General features: G+C 37.7%; 1 long non-coding RNA gene across 1 annotated transcript; it reads left to right on the top strand.

Moving 5' to 3' along the window:
- The first annotated feature begins 12345 nt into the window (after positions 1–12345).
- Positions 12346–12538, top strand: LOC128490985 (uncharacterized). Its single transcript, XR_008353997.1, has 2 exons — positions 12346–12454; positions 12496–12538. It is a non-coding gene; the product is annotated as an uncharacterized LOC128490985 (long non-coding RNA).
- Positions 12539–12753: the final 215 nt, after the last annotated feature.

Here is a 12753-nt window from a genome sequence, read left to right as displayed (position 1 = left end):
GGTGGGCATGGTGAACAAGTGTGAAATTATGGCAAAAAAAAACACATAGTAAAAACAGTAAAACTGCACTGGTCCTGTGGTGTAAAACAGATAGGCCCTTAAAGGGTTACAATTACAGCATATTTAACTGTATAAAGCAAGACCGCTTTTCATGAACATATACGTACATCCTGCTCTCTCTGAGGAGCTCTCCTACATATGGTACCCTTCACTTGTCACACACCCCTTAGGACGGCCCTGCTGTCGGTTGAAATCTCTGTTCAATTAGAATTTTTGTTTTTGGATATTTTTTCATGTTTATTTTACCTGCATGAGCTTTCTCTATCCCATGACATATAACCAAGCTTGTAGTAAGTAGTATTCTATAAACGTGAGAAAATGTTGTCAAGGGAGCAGTGACTGGTTGCAGGCAACATGCCAACTTATGCACGAAAATGAAACCACAAGGCCAGAGCTCACAGTTTTTGCACCTGAAACAGTGTTTTGTTGCATTTATAGAGGAAGGGATAGGTGGGACAGTGGGTCAGAGGCCAAAAATCGGGACTGTCCTGCCTAAATCGGGACAGTGGGGGGGCATGAAATTGTGTATCTCAGACTAATGCAAACATACAATTCAATTAAATAGCAGATTCCGTTTCTTTGTTCGAAAAGGCAAACACATTCAAAGATAATGATTATTCTCCCTTGTTATACTAATGAAAAACGAAGAGAAATTGTGGTAAACTTTTATAGCAAGCTATTCAAATCAGTAATTATGGAATTCATTTAATGCATGGGTTGTCTTAAATCTGTATACATTGCAGTAAAAATGTATGCAATATGTAATTTATTTAGTAAGTGTTCCTTAAGTGGAAGTACAAAAGCAGGCAGTGAACTTTATTATTTTGAACTTTTATTTTTTGGTGGCTAATGTGCTACTACTGTCTCACTACTATACCTGGGAATTCTTCAGGTGAATCACGTGCTTCCTCGGGTCTGGTTTGGTGAAAAGTGCTTAAAAACATCTTACTGCTTACTGCTGCCTTTGCCAGAGGTTGTTGACCAAATGGTCAACTGAACATTTTTTTTAAATCTATTATTTATAATTTTATCCATTATTTTTTTATCAAATGCAAACAATACAGGGTTAACGCGCTATGCAACAGTTTTGGCGCCAGTATTTTGAAGGTCCGTACGAGCAACTCTATTGGTCGCCAGCAGGGGCCTCCTCTGCCATCAACCAATGAAGTGCAGCTGAAGTGCAGGTCCCTCGGCATCAGGAGTTAAAGGGGTGTATGAACGACTCTATTGCCGGCGACCAATAGAGTCGCTCGTACAGACCTTTAACTCCAGACGCCAAAACTTGGCCTGGGGAGGGAACAGGAGAGCGACTCCAAAGAGCGACTATTGGTCGCCAGCAGGGGCATCCTATAACATTAACCAATTGGTTTATGCCAGAGGAGGCCCCTGCAGGCGACCAATATAGTTGCTCACACAGACCTTTAACTCCTCGCGCTACCCTACGTATTTCTGCTCCCGTTAACTCCTGCGATGCTGCGTAGATAAAGTAGGCTAGAGGGGGAAGGGACCAGGGAGAATAGTTGGAGATATTAGCGAAGACGAACATGAAGATTCTTCGTGTTGTGTGTCTTCGCTTATGTTTTGCTGCCGCTGTGTTTGTTTCTTGGGTATTCGGGCTGAACAACGAAAATGTACTCTTCCTGTTCGTTTCCATGTTCGCCCGAATATGAATGCACAAGTCTACTAAAAATAACATTATTTTTAACCTATTATTTATATTAAATGTTGGATTATACCTAAAAATGACAACATATAATTAGTGTGGCTACACAAAAAAATGTAAAGAATCATGGTTAAAGAAACAATGTAAGAATACAAAAAAGAAGGAGTTAATATATGAGGTACCATAACAATGCTATTGCAAAGAGTATAATGAGGGCATGCTTAGGGTAAGTTTATAAATGTTGTCATTCACAGTCAGATACAAATTGATATTGGTATTGATTTACTTACATCAATAATGGTCATGTTGAAATTTACATAAATGAGGACACCAATAAAGCTGGATGAAATATTAAAAATGGCATTGAGAATTTTAGATTTCCTCTGTGGCAGCTCCCACTGAAATGATGACTAGCACAAAACCGGCTGGAAACCACTCGTTTCTATACACTAATTTGACTCTGCATCCCACCATGAAACATCGCATGTGTTATAATGCCCAACTAGTCACAGGCCGTTCAAGACATATGGGTCATTGGAAACTAGGTTTTTTCCCACAAGAGTTTCTCCAGGGCATTTTGGAGATGGGTGAATTATCCAGGTCAGTAAATCAGCACTGCACATGATCAGTTGCTATTATGGGCATAGTAGCAAAGCCAGTTATTGGAATTACTATGATGACAGTCAGCCAGAGGGACATATTTGGACATTGGGGCTAATTAACTTTGTGGTATTACACATTAATATCTCTTTCCCCCCGCCACATAGGTGGTCACATTGGCGACATAGCTGGTCAAACAACAAATTAAAAACAAAGAGGGGAGTGGGACATGATATACTGAATACAAAAATGAGCATGATAAAGTACTCCTCATATTTACTACCACATTTGATGGAATTGAAAAAACATAGTCACATTAAAGGGAAAGTAATCCACATAACCCTATTGTTATCTAAACGTAAGCAAGGAAAATGGAACACACTGTGAAAAAAGTGGTTAATTACATTTATTTTAAAAAAACTTCTTTATAAAATGAAACATTTTGGACAACTCATAGACAACATAACTATTCTGTGAGGATGAGCATAGAACGCTGTGAAGTGAACACCTGTTTATGAATACCTGTAAGCTATAAAATGTACAGGCCAGATGGTATTGATTCAAGCATTGTTGAATTCTCTGAAGGAAACGTAACATTACTAAGAATCTTGTTAGCATTTCTTTTCTCAACTTGTACAAAAAATCCAAGGGTTCTGCAGATTTAGGTACCACATTTTCACCTTCCATCACACAACATGCTTTGATCCGTTTTCTGCTCTGCAATCTGACAAGAGACTCCTAATTAATTTTACTAACTCATTTTTGTTAAAATCCTCCATATGTATCACTTATAAAAGAAAACAACTCCAAAGTTTTATTTTGGTTTACAATTTCAATCCAACTTTAGTAAATGCATAAAATATGTACAGCCATAGGTGTGGATATAAAGGCAATTACACATAAACAGTATCTCGCATAAGTGAGTACACCCCTCACATTTTTGTAAATATTTAACACTCTGCTACAATGTAAATTAGTGAGTGTAAAGCCTGTATAACACTGTAAATTTGCTGTCCTCTCAAAATTACTCAACACACAGCCATTAATGTCTAAACCTTGGCAACAAAAGTGAGTACACCCCTAAGTGGAAATGTCCAATTTGGGCCCAAAGTGTCAATATTTTGTGTGGCCACCATTATTTTCCAGCACTGCCTTAACCCTCAATCTGTTGAAGGGTGTTGGGTGTGTGTCTGTTTGTGTGGGAATACAAGTTTACAGAGGTTGTTCATAGCTGAAGGCAAATAGGGGACACCAAGCTGTCTGAGGATTCCTGGAACAGAGTGGTAAAAAGTGAAGATATCTTTACATAATCTTCAACGTTCCGTAAAGACCCCAGGGGACAATGTAATTGCCTTCTTATGACAAAAAGGAAAATCTTCAAGGAGCATAATTCAAATCAACCAATAAAAAAAGTCTTCCCATTAATGAACCCTAATGAAGGGTTAGTGTGGAGTGAGAATAGCTTGAAGGAAAGATGACACATACCTGGGGATCCAGTAACATCAGACAGGTAGTTATGTACTTGTTAATATTACTTGTATATACTGTATATGTGTATCTATACACAAAGTCCACAAGGCTTGCACTTAGCTTTTATAAATCGATAATAACTACTTGCAGCTCCTGCCAGATGCTTACAAAGTCCAGAATTGGAGACTAGCACTCACCGGTCTCCAAATAATACTTTATTTAACAAATCAACGTTTCGGATCATATATATATATATATATATATATAAGCCGTTTGGGTTCCAACATTGGACATAGTTGCACCTTGAGGACTTAATGAACAGTTATCATATATGTCTGTTATAGTACCATGTTGATAGATTATTTTCTAGATTATTTTCTTTCCTTTATGTGCAGTCTCCATAATATTTAGAAGTAATATTAGTTTTGACTAATAACTAATTTTATTTTGATGAGGAACTGCTACATTATCAATTCCTCTACCATTTTTGTCATTAAATGACAGATTGTTGTTCTCTATATGTTTATTAGAATTGCCTTCTATTTTCTTGTACAATTTTGACAGATCATCAATTATTTATTAAATGAAGTTTATGTCTGTCTGTCTATTTGATTGCATTTATTTTTATTTACCCCATTAAGCGTGCCATTTCCATTAACCTGAATTATTCCACACTATACGTTAAAAAGAGTGTAGTGTCTCATTTTTATTCTGTGCATCACACAGATGTACTGTCTGCTGTCAACTATTGTGACATGATGAATAAACACTGCATCTGTTTCACTCTTTTAACAGCTTTGAATTAATGCACAATGAAAGATTTCGTTTTAAAATATAGCAGGCAGGCTGATAACAAACAATTCAGCCCATGACAAAATCACATACTTAAGTTAAGAGCAATATTATACAATTCGCCCTTGGAGGAATTTTGGTAGGCCCGCCACTTCTGGTAAGGTTTAATGGCTCTCACTGTGGTTCACTGGAGTTCCTAGAGCCTTATAAATTGCTTTGTAACCCTTTCCAGACTGATATATGTTAATTACTTTTTTCCTCTGTTCTTGAATCCTTTTTTTTTTGTTACATCACAGAATCATGTGCGGGTTTTGTAAGACATTTTAGCCTACTTTGCTTTGTAAGACTGGTCCTATTTAATTGATGTTTAGATTTAACAGGGCTAGCGGTAATCATGCCTGGGTGAGTCTAGTGAAATTAGAACCCAATTATCAATTAACTTTGGTTAATTGGTTGATTTAGTCACTAAGGCTGCAATTACTTTTTCACATTGGGACCAGGTAGGGTTGGATAGCTTTTTTCCTTCTATACATGAAATCATCATTTAAAGGTTAGCTTTGTTTAATATTAAAACTAGTTTGATGATTTGAAACATTTATGTGTTACAGATATGCAGAAACAGAAGAAATGGGGAAGGTTGCAAATACTTTTACACACTTTTTTGCACTGTACTGCACACAGTACTTACCGTATCTTCCACACTGTATGTTTCTTGTGGCCTGTAGCTCCCTCACTTATCGGCATACCTGGGAACTTGCCAGGTGAGCAGTGCTTCTCCGGGTCAATCCCGATCCCTGCCCATTTTCTCTTGAAATGGGGGTGTTTCCCGCTGCCGTCAGTAGGACCGCCCTCAACCTCAGCGGAAACTCCCACAACGTCAGCGAGAACTCCTACTGACGTCAGTAGGACCGCCCACGGACGTGAGGGGGACCACCCACCGACATCACGGGACCGCCACTGACATCAGTGGGCAGTCCTGGCCGTGTCCCGCAAGGGAAGGCTCCGGGTAGCCAGAAGTTCCCAGGTATGCTTATCGGCAATCCGATCGGGTCCCATGACGTGTGGCAATCATTCTAACACTTTACTAACACTGCACGCTGAGAAGTGATGTCATTTCCAGACAGGCAGTGCCAGTCAAGGAGGATGATTGCTGAAAGTAGCAAGACCTGTTCAGATCGCCGCTTCATGGGGCAGGTGATTGGTATGGACGCTTCAGAAAACCGGGGTTCTGGAACAATTGGTAGTGGATTCCTCAGAATGTCCCTAGAATGTAATTTAATTTAAATATGGCTATTAGAGTGGCTAAATCCTAATAGCATAAACGGACAAGAAATTATTAGTGGTGTGGGGTGTTCTAGAGCAGACAAGATGACTATAATGATATTATCCTTTGTAACTTCAAAAAATAGTTAAGCCCATGCCTAGACTACCTTATGGAATATCTGCCTTGTATTTATGCAGGGACATAGTACACTTAGAAGCTGTTTAATAAGAAAACAATAAAACAATATTTATATAAATACAGATCCTGGACCTTACAATGTATTAAAGTTATTAAAGTAATTTTTGTAATAAGATCTAAAGAGTATAATGTGCCATACAGCAGATGAATGAATGACCGAACAACATTGTAATTCATGTGAAGTATCAGGCTGTGTACATGAATGAATGCACAAAAGCTTAATGCTCCCTGTGTTCATTGCCTGCTGATCTTGAGTATGTAAAATTCCTTTAAACTGCATCCTCGCAGCTGGCTATTATGTACATGATAATAAAGGCATGTGTAAGAAGATTCTAATCTTATGTCCCAATACATGATTTACATAGAAAAACATTTTTTTTCCTTTCATCTGTGATATATACCGTATTTGCTCGATTATAAGACGAGGACTTTTCCAGAGCAAATAGGTCTGACTTTGAGACTAAGATCCAGATCCCCCGCAGCGCTGCAGGGGACCTGGATCCTCCTGTCCAATGCCCCCCGACCCAACTTACCAGTGCTTCTGAGCCCCTGGTGTGTAGCCGGGGCAGCGTGTAAACATCTACGCGATTCGCGTAGGCAACTTCCGCTGCAGCTGGAAGGAGGTGCGGTTAGCAGCGGTGGTTGTATGCGAATGTAGGTAGAATAAATAAATATAATACATTTAATGTAATAAGAAATGAATCCCTTGTTTTTAATAGCACCTATTAATTTAAAAATGAGATAATAAATTAATAGATTTTTAACCAAACCAGTTCACTACTACTATCCTTAACCTTACATTAGCGTCTAAGTCTAAGCTTATTTTGAGTTTTTGACCCACCTTCTTCCATCCACATACCTGCCAACAGTCTCGAATTTCCTGGGACAGTCCCGATTTTTGTTTTGTTTTCAGACCTGTCCAGTGAAATCTGGGTTGTAGGTAAGTATGCCATTGTAGGTAAATTGCACAACTTAGGCAAGTATGTCAAATTGGTCTAAAATTCCCTATTCAACGTCTTCTATGCGTTCATTTATTGTTTCATCACTGTTTGACGGCATTCCCATGGCAACCGGCAGAAAACGAAGGAAAAAACGAATATGGATTATTTGCCCGAAACGAAAAAAGGAACGGACGAATATTCGTAGAATCCAAAGATTTTTTGCCCAAAGACGAACAGGAAGAAGCCTAATAATAAGAGATGGTGGCAAAGGCACAGTACGCATTTATGCCCTAGTAAAAGGGCCAAATGAATTTGTAGTTTTAAATTAAAAGAAACCTAACTGGAGAAGCAGTAATGCTTTACATACAATAATCAACGCAAACAGATGTACCATCTATCATCAAGAATGAAAACGGGCTGTAGGATTGTAGTTTTGTGATTCTGCTACCAGTTAAATCCAAAACAAAGGAGATTAAAGTAGATATTGTATAACAATACTTGTAATCACAAGGGATCAGCCTTATGTTGTATCTTGCGGGAATTAAATTGTACAAAAACCACAATTTTAGAAACCAAGATAGCAAAACTTTTCTTTGTTTCTAAGGTCAGGCTAGGTATTAAGGGCACGGTGTTGAGAAGAAATACACGCACTGTAAAAACTCCTGATAAATAAACCTTGTATTAAAGACTGTTTGAGTTGTGCTTGTTAAAAACAGTTATTGAAAATAATTGTAACGCTGGATATTGACAATATAACTCCCCTCCAGGCTTTTCCATTATTATCTGGAATCATTACGATTATTTAGCAGGCAAAAATCCATACGGGAATAAATGTTATACCAAAATGGTCTAGATGTGTCATGGGCAATATGTTTGAAAGATTTAACATGCATATGCAACGCATTCCAGGAAATTTGTGACTAACTTAGGTTCCTGGAAAGGAGCAGTCACATCATTAAATATGTTTCTCAATGTAAGCAATAATCAATATAAAAATATGAACTTTGTGCCACACATTTATATAATAAGTCCACATGTAATTGAGGGTCACATATTTTTTCAAATGCAGTTGTAAAAAGAAATTATTCATAATGTCTCCATTTAGCTGTTACTTTGGCAAGTTTGAAATGTGCATAATGTGCGTCATTTGCATATTTTTATGGAAGCAGTTTTGATTAGACTTTTTCAAATACATAATTTATGGGCACTTTTTAGCTAAGAAAGTAATTAATACACTGTCTAGAAGATTAAGACCTAAGATTAAGAGCAGTGCTGCATTCATGGGGGTCGCTGTCCTGGCTACCTAGTTAAAGTGAAACTGCACAATGATTAAATAAAAAAGACTTGCACAAAAACTGTAAACTCCTCCTTTTATTTAACCTTATAGCCAACCCAATTAACTAAAGTTATAGAAAGAAAATGCAGTACTTTTCTATCTTTTACTTCTTTGATAAATTCATAAATTACATAAATTGTGATTGCATATGCTGCCTGTGTATGGGACACGCATGGCTGGATTACAGAGCTTTGGGCACCGGAGCAATTATACAGGAAGGGTTCCTCTTGTCGTATGCCCAACAATTTTTCAACATTAACATAAATAGAACATAAACAAAATCTTAGTTTACTGTTATACAAAATAGCACATTACCCTTACGCATTCTACAATCAGAAGATAAAGCCTAAAAGCTAACTTTTTTCGGCTTTGCAGATGCACCTAGGGGTGCTCATATGGACCGATCCCCTTAATAAAATAAGGAAGTGCCTTTTGTGTTTCAATCTTTACACTCACAATGTGTCTGTGGTTTTCAAGCCTTTTATGGTTTCCTTGAGGTTTGTGTGCGACTCGCATAGGGAGAAAAACACAAAATACTTTTGTTTGAGGGCTGGAAGCAGCAGGGATTGCAATGCAACAAATCGATTTCTAAAAGATAAACACACTATTTGCATCTGGGTGGGACTTAAGGAGTACTACTGTGACACGATTTAGAGAATGGGAAGACCTCAGGTCCAAACAACAGTAAAGATTCATGGTACCTCGAAATCTTACACTTGAAAACTGAGGATGTCTACAGGAAAAGGTTTTCGGATATATTCTGGATCGTGGAGACCCCTGGAGACATACCTAAACTGCATATGATCATAGTATGCCTTATAGTGGGTAAGTGCAATCCTTTCTCTTTTATCTCTTGTATGAAGATATCATCCCATGTTTTTTAGTTTTTTTTTCAAGGCGTTCCCTTATTTTTCTACTACACTATCACTGAAGAAATTGTTCAGAGGAATCCAAACTTATATATAGCTGTTTTTTAGGCAGTAAGTCGCATATTTATACAAGTAGATAACTTATCAATAATTGGTTAAAACATTTCAACTTGGAACTTCTTAGGACCATCTATCAAGACTTCATTCTCTCATGCTTTACCAGGCATTGGCTTTCAAAAGTGTTTTCTTTGCGTTAGATATTCTCTCAATTACATCACAGTGCAGGTGCTCGATTTTTAAAATGTCCAAATCTATCTCACAAAGTGGCAACATAAGCAGAAAGAGAGTGAGAGAGAGTAAGAGTGAGAGAGAGCATGAGTAAAAGTAAGTGAGTCTAAAACAGCAACAAAATCCAAATGAAAATATGGAGCTTTCTGCTTCCTTTTCATTTGTTTTCTTGGGGTTCTTCCTTGCCTTTAAATATTTTTACAAATTAACGAAATTCGCTAATTTTATTAAAATTTTAATTCGTATACAATCAAATCAACAAGTCTTCTGTGAATTAACCAACACATTTTAAAGATACACATAATCAGGCAAAACTAAACATACACATAACCACACTGTACCATACAAACTTAGTATTCATCTTACGAACACTACACATATGTAAAATTTGAAACAATCTTCCGCTATTTTTGACAGCATTCAATTTATCAACTTTTTCCGGTTTCTGGGGGCTCCACCTTCAGACCCCCTTCCAACCCAACCTCCTTCAAGCATATTTTCCAAACTTGGAGACTCTGAGTTTGGGTTTTTTTTTGGAATGCATCTTTTAGCTATGCATTAACAATTCCGATGTTTAACCAAGCCAAAACACTTGAGATGTCGAATGTCCTTCTTTAATGATCTTGTGATGCATGTGCCCAATCACTGTTCTCTTTCACAAACATAGTGATTTATTTGTGATAATTACGTTTTTCAGCAAATAGCTTATACAAATAACAATATACATTCCCTGAATATAGTGAGTATATTACCATTATGCATCTTTTAAATAAGAAACACTTCCACAGTAAAAGGATGAGCTGTAAAAAAATATGCTGCGAGGCTTCAAATGACTGATTGCTAATGTTTTGGAAGAGTACATTGTTATACCCAAAACTCTAATACGCTAGGGCTGGATCTGATTATATTGTTTGCATCCTTTTTGGATATTAAAGGTCCGTAAGAGCGACTCTATTGGTCGCCGGCAGGGGGCTCCTCTGGCATCAACCAATGAAGGGCAGCTTGCGGAACTTAGACTCCTGATGCCGAAGCCATCGGTCTCCTTTAGCAGTTGAATAGTAAATACTATGTTGAAATAAACGGTTAAGAAGTATCTGGTACTTTCTAAACTTTTTAAAAGTAATAAGTAATAATAAATTTACAATTAAATACTAAGTGTAACTTCAGATCAAATTATGATAAACAAAGTGTGTAAACCACAAAGTTTTTTTTTTTTCTGTTTCACCAAAACCTCTAGTAGATTCTGTAACCATATAAAATTAGCAATTGCATCCCAGGGATTCATATGCAAGGGGAAGACAACTGACTCAAACATCGTGGTAGCTTTGATGTAGCTCTTGTTGCTGCAAAAAACTGAGTCAGCTGGTATTTATGAGAGACTATCTCTCTTCCACTGACAATAAAAAGTACTGCTGCTCATGATTAGTAGACTCATCCATCCCCACGGATAGGTTCAGCCTCTACATTTCTGTGAATGCTATGTAATTGCTTCACTCTTTAATGTGCATTATTGTAACATAAACGGAAAAGACATTTTTTTATTATTTTGCTCTTTTTACACTTTTTAAGAATTCTTGTTTAGATTATGTAAAAAAAAAACCCATAAGCTTAGCCACACTGTTTACCATCTCTACCATTTTAATAAGATATAAATGTATTTTATTTGTTTAGCCTGCTCCCATGGCTGGGATGAGGGGCATGGTTAGTTGTGTACAGGGGATGGTAATAGTAGACTTCAAAGGTGTGCAGGACAGGGAGGCATGGAGTATTCTGGGATAACACTGCTTCCCCGCGCCAGGATTAACCACTCTGACCTGGAGGCCCAGTAATTTGCTTTATTTTGTGGAGTCTACACCTTAAATGCAGAGAGTTCCCAGGTGTGATAATGTCCAATGTACCATAACATGAATGTTTTTTAAAGGAGCTTACATGAATCTCTAGGTTGCAAGGGGAGACTGTGAGGTCATTCAGTTGCAGTGCTTGGAAAAATCCAGACAAGGGCAGATCCAGAGCCTGACTTTGGGAGGGGCAACACACACAGACTCAACTAGACACTGAGCACTAGCACACACACAGACACTAACACATGTGCACACACTGATATCCAAAACCAAACAAACATAACCAGATAGCCAAACTAACACAGTCAGACACACACACATACTAACATACCCAAAGATACCCATATACTAACATAGCTAAATACATATGTTCACACACTAAAAAACACACACACACTCACAAACGTACCCAGACACACACATACTACACACATACCCAAAGACATTCACAGACTAACATATCGAAACACTTTTACTAACATACACAGAAACACACGCTAACATACCCAATAACACATGTTCACACACTAAAATACCCACAAATACACACTAAGATACAGACACACACTAAAATACCCATACACATTTCCACTATCATACCCAAGGACACATGTTTACATACTAACATATACACGCTTTCACTAACACATCCAGATATACATGCTAACATAACCAGGCACCCATTTTAACATACCCGAGGACACATGTTCACATACTAACATACCCAGACACATGCTAACATACCTGGACAGACACGTATTAAGATAACCAGGCATACACATATGAAAACACTAACATACATACCCAAACATACACTTACAGACATAACCAGAAACACAGTTACATACACACACTAAAATGTCCAGGCAGACACACACATACATATCCAGACACATACAGTCTGTCAGTCTCTATGAACTGCAGCACTGCCCCTGCGGGATCACGCAAAAAATATATAAACATAATATAAATGAGAGGTTTTAGTTATATGAATTGGCCAAAGCATAATTAAGCTCACCCGCCACGTCAAGGCACATTCTCAATAGGGTGAGAACCTACTCTCACCTCCTACATAGTGGGCACACAAAGCAGTCTATACTGCTACCAAAACCTTATTAATGTGTTGGGGGAGGTGCAATTAAACCTCCTCCCAATTAACCCCTGGACAGCAAGCTGCAACCAGACTGAGGAGCCAACAACCTCAAATATGTGCAAACTGGGAAAAGGGAAAATGTGGGTCCGCTAAGCTAGTCTCAGGCTCAAATAATACAAGTGTATAATTCTGTATGACTTGATAAAGTCATACAGAAAATGATTTCTTCAAGTTACTACTACTAAAGGTGGTTCTCCAAGCTATTGAATCATGAGGTGGTGTTAGTTTTTCACACATTGCTCCTCCATTTTGGCCTTATTTTTTTTAATAAATCATGA

Source organism: Spea bombifrons, chromosome 1, assembly GCF_027358695.1.
Source record: "Spea bombifrons isolate aSpeBom1 chromosome 1, aSpeBom1.2.pri, whole genome shotgun sequence".
In the NCBI taxonomy this organism is placed as follows: Eukaryota; Metazoa; Chordata; class Amphibia; order Anura; family Pelobatidae; genus Spea; species Spea bombifrons.
This window is presented reverse-complemented; position numbering and strand designations above follow the sequence as displayed.